Below are 7,528 nucleotides of genomic sequence, written 5' to 3'. Positions count from 1 at the left end.
TTTATAATGCTAACCCGATTTGCATGTTTGCTTATCGGGTGTGTTCATTAAATGAACATAGTTGATAAGTCTTGACAGGTTTAGTGTTGAAGAAGATTGGTTGCTGCTTGTGGTTTGCGTTAGCGTTGCATTTCAAGATAGGCTTTGTTTTCCTTTGAGGTGATATAGATTTTCAATTGAGATAAGGTTACGGTATTTGCATTTTCATTTGTTAATTTTTGTAATGAAGAGAACTCTTGTTTAAGTTAAAATTTTTATTGGTTTTTAATTATCTGCATATTTAAATTGTTTATGGGTTTTTTGGAAGTGGAGAGTGCGTCACACCTCGAAAATCGATGAGTCGAGAACAAATAATGTTTTTTCTGAATTCTGTCGAATTCGGGGTGTGACAATATCCTACTCATTCTTTACTCATTGAGGGATAATTAGGTTTTGATACGCTTCTATTTTGTTCAACGACTATCATCCATCTACACATTCCATATACACACACAAAAGGAGCGCGTGTCAATGGGGCGGTATGCAATAGGAATCCTATGCAATATAACAATATCATCAACAGAAAGTGCTACTGCTTCAAAAAATAAAAAATAATAATAAGTAAACCAAAAGCAAGTATGGCCATGTGGGCTGAAATATGTAATATTAAATATGGTTAAAAAAACATGATATCTCTTTCTTATGTCGCTTGACTCGCTTCCTTATTTTCCATGGAACCAAAGTATTATTAGCCTTTGTTGTTACATTTGACTTTGTCTTTGCAACATGTATTTATGGTACTTTAAGCTCTACTTTCATATCAATGAAAGCAAGAAATAGTGTGTAAAATGCATGTCGATTGAATTTGGATACATCCAATTTTTACACCAACATATCACTAAAAAACAAAAAAAAAACAAATCCCCCCATAACAAACAAAATGTGAAACAAAAACACAATCATTCAATAAAAATTGATTTTTTCGGTACTTGAAGTGCTTTCATGGGGTAACATAATGAAAATCAACTTGAAGGCTTCATTGGCATAAAGAGTTCCTGAAGCTATAAACCATAAGAAATTATAAGAATATATATAACCAAATAATTAAGAATACAATACAAAATTAAAAGAAGCAAAAGAAATAGAAAGATAATAGGAGAAGCATACCTGACATGAAGAAGAAGGTTAATTGTCAAGGTAGAGAAGGAAAATAAGGGTTGGTTTATGGGTTTTACACATGTGGCAAATAGAGAAACAATATATATAGGTTTGGTGGCCAGGAGATGATTGGGTTTTATTGTTTGGGACTCATTTTTCATATGATTTGTTTCTATTTTTGTCATAACTGTTAATTATTTTCCCTGATTTTTACATAAGCCAAACTGATGTGGAAACTCTAATAAAGCTATTTAGAGATTCGAAACGCGCCCATTATCAAATTCTTAATACTCCTAAAAGTACAACCCAAGTTCAAGAGTCATAACATGATTAATTAGGTTTATTCTATGACATGCAATTAAAGGGTTGGCTGGTGGCCAACAACACAATCTAATTAATCATCTCAAAAAACCCAACCATTTGCAATAAATAAAGAAAACACTTTTATGGTGGATGATTACTTTGTATTTAAAGATCAAAACCAAATTTGCAGTTGGTGCGTATGAAAGTAGTGGAATAGATTACCTTAGACCTTAAAAATCATATGTGGCAATAACGTACATCCATAAATCCAATCAGCGCTAGCACCCCGCACTGATGCACATCCATGTAACCTTGTACATGATGACCTTACAGTTACTCTAAATTAAATGATTAGCTTAGAAGACCATCATTGAATAAAATTGACTTACCATTTAAAGGATAAAAATGACATACTTACTTGTTGGACTAACCTCGTACAAAATAGAGAACATGATAATTTGGAATCTCACCATAGAAGCCTTGCAATGATTTACCTGTTATTGATCAAAATTAATCATAAAATGAACAATTTCTAAATAAATACAGCAGTGCAAACCAAATAAATATGGCATCACAATTCAATTGAATCATAATGCAGTCAAACTAAGTTTGAACATGACAACCTTGCAGCAAAAATAATCAAAACTTGTGAGCACATGTAATTTTAAAGAAGGTAGTGGCTACTGTGGCATTGCATTAATTTGGAATATAATCAAAATACTGATATGTTAAACCACTGGGAAAACAAAAAATGGAAATACAAAGAATATAAAAACCTGTGAAAATTGAATGGAAATCGAAACCCAAATCCATTGATTGAAAACTATCTAATACCTAAGTTGTAACTTTTTGCTCCAATATATTCTACGTTATGGCAACCCATAATGTATTCTTCTAAAATTTCAAAACAAAAAACACAATTGGAACAATCAATAATATGGACGGTTCTGTCTGGCTCAAACCGGCCATTAACAAAATTAAATGTCGAATGGGAGAAAATGCAAAAAAGAAAAGCATATTATAGCTACCTTAAAAGTATCAATGCCAATGTTGGTTCTTTCCATAATCATGTTGTGTCCACGCTTGAGTATCTAACCATTTGACAAAACCATATTTGTAATGGGGAGAAAGTTTATAGAAGAGAAAGAAAATCATAAGTTGAATAAACTGATGATGGATCATCTTAATGGTGAGGGAAAGCGAGATGTATATGAAATGGGGAGATATGAGTTCTCGTATTCACATTTAATTGGGGAGAGAAGTTGTTTCTATTCTTTAGGGTGATTCTTTACATTCTAGACATCTTAGTGAATTGAAGAGCGATAATATATACATAAATATATATTTTCAATTGATTTTTTGGAATTTCGAAATTTAAATTTATTTTTTCAGACTTTAGGGAGGTGTTTATAATTTTGACTAAAACGAAAGAGAAAGTAACAAATGAGGGGAGGTGTCTCTAATTATTTAGCCATCCTTTTTTAAGGAGTCTCTAATATTACTCGGTTTGGAAAATAGAGCGATATGGTGTGGAGAGATAATATGCACGAACTTTTATCAAGTGAACGGAGCGAACGTTCTGGGCTAGGTGGGGGTATGTGGCCCAAAATGTCATTTCGTTGGTTTATGTCTGTTCGCATTCTCTCCTTTCTCTCTGCCAAACTTAGAACTCTTTTCTTCTAAAAAAAACTCCTCTCTCTCAATCACTCGACTGCTTCTCCTCTCCCATCTCTCTTAATTACTCGGGTTTGCTTTGTAAACGCCCCAACATCACAGTTATTTGCATTGAATTGTTTAATTTTTTGTATAGATGCTTGAAAAGTTTGATGAGGGTTAAATTGGTTGCTTCTCTGTTTGGTGCACCAAGTTATCACTTCATGGATTCTTAGAGAAGTTGCCTGCACCTTTATTGAAGAAAATTTCACGTGAAAGTTAAACAATATCATGAAAAGATGAAAGTTTTCATCCTTTCATGATATTGTTACTTGTACATGGAATGAAATTGGTTTTTAAGAGATGGGTATGCTTGGTGGGGGTTTTTTTTTTAATGTTGTTTTGATGTTGGAATTTTTATATGAGTTCTTAGTGTGATTCATATTTCTATTATGTTAACTCAATGTTATTGATTAGTTTGGAAATGGTTTTGGTTTGATACTTTGATTAGTTTATCTGTAATTGTGACTTAAGTTATCATCATTTCACGATCCAATTATTTATGGGGAGACACAAATGTCTGGTTTTTGTGTGGCAACTCGTACTTGTAATGATGTTAACCGAGATTCATTTTCTCACCCTTTAGTGATTAAATACATTATTTACGTTGAGACCAATGGTTGCATTTGTCAGACCACGTTTGATCGTGAGTCGGATTGAGATTGGTAGTACGATTACATTTGTCATTTTTTATTTGCATTTGAGATTGCGTTTGTCATTTTTTTGTTGGGTGAGATTGAGATTGAGAATTTTAAATTATGACAGATCAAACACAAGCTGAGAGTGACATTCAATTGAACAACCATGGCATGCACAGAGCTCCGCTCACTCCCCACTGCAATGCAGTATATATTAGTCAATGTCAGCGTATGTTTCAAGACAGATGATACTTCATGCCAAAGAACTCAGATTCCTCTAGTTTTGTGTTGGGCTATAACAATTCATAAAAGTCAAGGGCTCACTCTTAATCAGGCTGTGGTAGATATTGGTGAAAGAGAAAGCCTCGGTTTGACATTTGTTGCTTTGTCACGTACCATAAAGTTGTGTGATCTGGCATTTAGCCCTATGTTCACTTTAGATAGACTGCAAAGAATTGGAAGATGTGCTGGTCTTAAAGGCCGATTGCAAGAGGAAAGTCGTTTGCTTCACATATCCACTACAAGCATTAGTTGAAACTACACTTATCTTGAGATTTTGTTTATATTCTCAGTATGTTAATTCGTGATTACATCTTATAGTTGATTCATCTATATGTACCTTTAAACATCTATAAAGTTAGACAAAATATGTTTCTTATAATATCATAATTGAATCTTAAGTGGGAGGTCGCACATATTGGTTTTCCATAGTTTGACACTTACTAATGTGTTTCATAATGATTCTTATTATCTTTTTTTTATTTCCTAATGTAGGGACTCGGCAAATACCAACCATGAAGAACATTTTTTAACACTTGCTAGTGTATCTCGTCTGTTCCTACTGGACTTTGATTCACCTCCACCCGCATCTTCTTTAAGCTTGGTTACTAGTGTAAATCTGCACCATATATGTTTAGGTGCAATTATATAGTGAAAGCTATGTAATGAAACAATCTGTAAAGTCTTATGCGTATTTTGTTGTATGTATTATGTTTTTGAACTTAAATGATGTAAATTGTTATGTATTTTTGTTTTGGGATGATGTTTTGTAAAAGTTGAAAGCAGGTATGATGTGGAGATATGACTTAATGTTGAAATTACAAAGGGGGCTCTGTCAAAATTTTGGATGATGTTGTACATTTTAGTTTGTTGTATGTATTATGTTTTTGGATGGTGTTTTACAGGTATAACGTGGAGATATGATTTAATGTTGAAATTACAAAGGAGGTTATGTCAAAATTTTGGATATTTTGAAAAGAATCGGGTATTATAGATTATTCATAACATAGTCCAAAAAAAAAAAAAAAAAAAAAAAAAAAAAAAAAAAAAAAAAACAGAGAAGTAATGATGTGAAATCCAATTGAATTTTTTCATTTGCGAAGACAAAATATTAAATTTATAGCCACAAAATTGCATACTACACTACCAATACAATGACCACATTAATAATTGCTGAGACTGTTAAAGGGATTTGGGACATGATAAAATAAAAATTTCTCATTATGTAGAGTTGGGTTTAATTATGCCAAAGTGGCACTCTGGACTTATGATTGTTTTTCTAATTTCAAAGTGTTCGAGTAATAGGATTACATGGTTGGACTAATCCGTGAGCGTAGCGAACTCTTGATGTCGCTTTTCTAAAGTCACCCAAAAAACAACTTGTTTCGTGTCGCCCTCTCCTGTGTCTGACCGTACCCCCAAATAACACTTCTTTTGTGTCTGACCGTACCCCCAAATAACACTTCTTTTGTGTCACCCCCCCTCTTTTCTCATCTTCCTCTATATCTTTGCCTCCAATCTCTCCTCCATCAAACATGTTCTCACAATCTACCTCGTTGGATCTAACTCTCCCAATCGTCTCTCTATTCTCGCTCTTGGAATCGCCGCTGCTGTTAAAAATCTGCAAGTTGGAATAATCTGATCTGCTAAAGAACTCAAATCAGATTATTGTCAGTAGGTAAGAGATTTCAGTATATTCGGTCACTCTCTCTGCTGTTAAAAATATAAATTTGTAATACTATGGATGTAGATGTTATGGTTCCTCAATTTGTTTGTGAACTTATCCACAGAAATTGGTACGGTTAGATATATACGGGCACAATATAGGAGAAGGCAGTTTGAAAACAACCTTTAACCAACCATACAGTATTAAAGTGAAAGTGAGAGGCGTAAGAATGTTATAAAAGTTGTGTGTAATATTATTAAACTGTGGGGTAGTCAATGATTATAGACAAATTAACATAAATTGTGGGGTAGTCAATGATTGTGCCTATATGCTTCCAAATTATAGATATATTGATTCATTGATATATGATATGATCGGGTCATTGGTAACTCTTTGGTTTGGCAAATACTCATGCTCTACATGCTAACCCATTTGTTACTCTTGATCCTAATAAAGTCTTAACCTCTGCTGCGGGGTTCTTGTTCATCATCCATTTCGAGGTCCGAACTTCAAAAGTTGTGCGGTCAGTTCTCTGGTTGGCCTTCCGAAAAGACAGGTGCTCCTCATCGTTTGGAAATGCTATTTTTGACAAAAAAAACCAACTATGCATGTGCTTATCTTGTTGGAGTTATATATAATTGCTTTTGGGGCTTAAGATGAGTGTATTCTTCCAAAGATTTCGAGAGAGATTTGAGGCGATTTGCCATTCAGAGAGTCAACATCATCGAATTGAGTCCGACTTCCAATCGCAAGAGGTACTTATATTTTGAAAATTTTGGTAGCTTAGTTGTCTCATGTTTGGATGACTTGATCGTGTTCGCTCGTCATGATTTGGAACTCGCACACTTGAGTCTTGACACTTCAAACCGCTAAACTATTTTTTGATATATATTATAGTTTCAGTTTGTATATATGGTTTTGGAACTATTACGGATGGATGTGCTAATAAAATAATAATAATTGACTTTGTTCTATTTGAAGTGTTGGCGATTTCTTTAGTTTTTGGTTATTGTGCAAGTTCCTAGGGTTCTCGACATTTGAGTTAGACCGTTCTTGTTTTCGACAACAATCATTGACTTACTTAACAATGTCTTCTTCATTGTCTTAATAACACAGTAATTCCCTAATGAAATCGATATGTTGGAATTTAATCACCAAATTTAAGAACATGCTTTTCTATCCTTTTTGTTGAAAAGTTTGATGAAGAATGAAGAGTAACTTTATGCATCAAAAGTTTGATTTAAAGTTTTTCATTCGAAATCAACCTGATTGGTAGGGATCACGACAAGTAACATCTAAGCTATACAAGTTTGTTGTGGGTTGTGCTTTGTGTTATTGTCAAATTTGAAAAAGAAGAATTGCGGAGTATCTTAAACCTCCGATAATCCAACTTACAGAAAAAAAAAAAAAAAAGAAAGATGTAGGCTATGTACCCTTATAATAAAAGTATAGGTAGTTGTTGAAAGATGAAGGTAGAAGATTCTATATGGGGAAGAAGTAAAGGGAGGAGGAGAGAGATTGTTCACACTTGAGTGTGCAATATGTCACTATGAAGGGCCAACCCAAGTTTGTCACGAGAGAGCTAAGTAAGTTGAGAGAATTAGTCGATTAACTCTTGTGCTAGCAAAAGTGTTTGCGTAGCATCATCACATATGATGTTGGTGGTATCTTGGCGTGTCTCATGGTATCTTGATTCTTTCTTTGTGTTGTTGCATCGGTTTACACACAAGGAAAGAGTTATTTATTCTAGAGACAGAAAAAAGAATAGAGGAGAGAGCGAGAGAGCCGAGAG

The sequence above is a fragment of the Coptis chinensis genome, chromosome 1, assembly GCF_015680905.1.
Source record: "Coptis chinensis isolate HL-2020 chromosome 1, ASM1568090v1, whole genome shotgun sequence".
In the NCBI taxonomy this organism is placed as follows: domain Eukaryota; kingdom Viridiplantae; phylum Streptophyta; class Magnoliopsida; order Ranunculales; family Ranunculaceae; genus Coptis; species Coptis chinensis.
The sequence above is the reverse complement of the archived record's forward strand: the minus strand, read 5'-3'. Positions refer to the sequence as shown.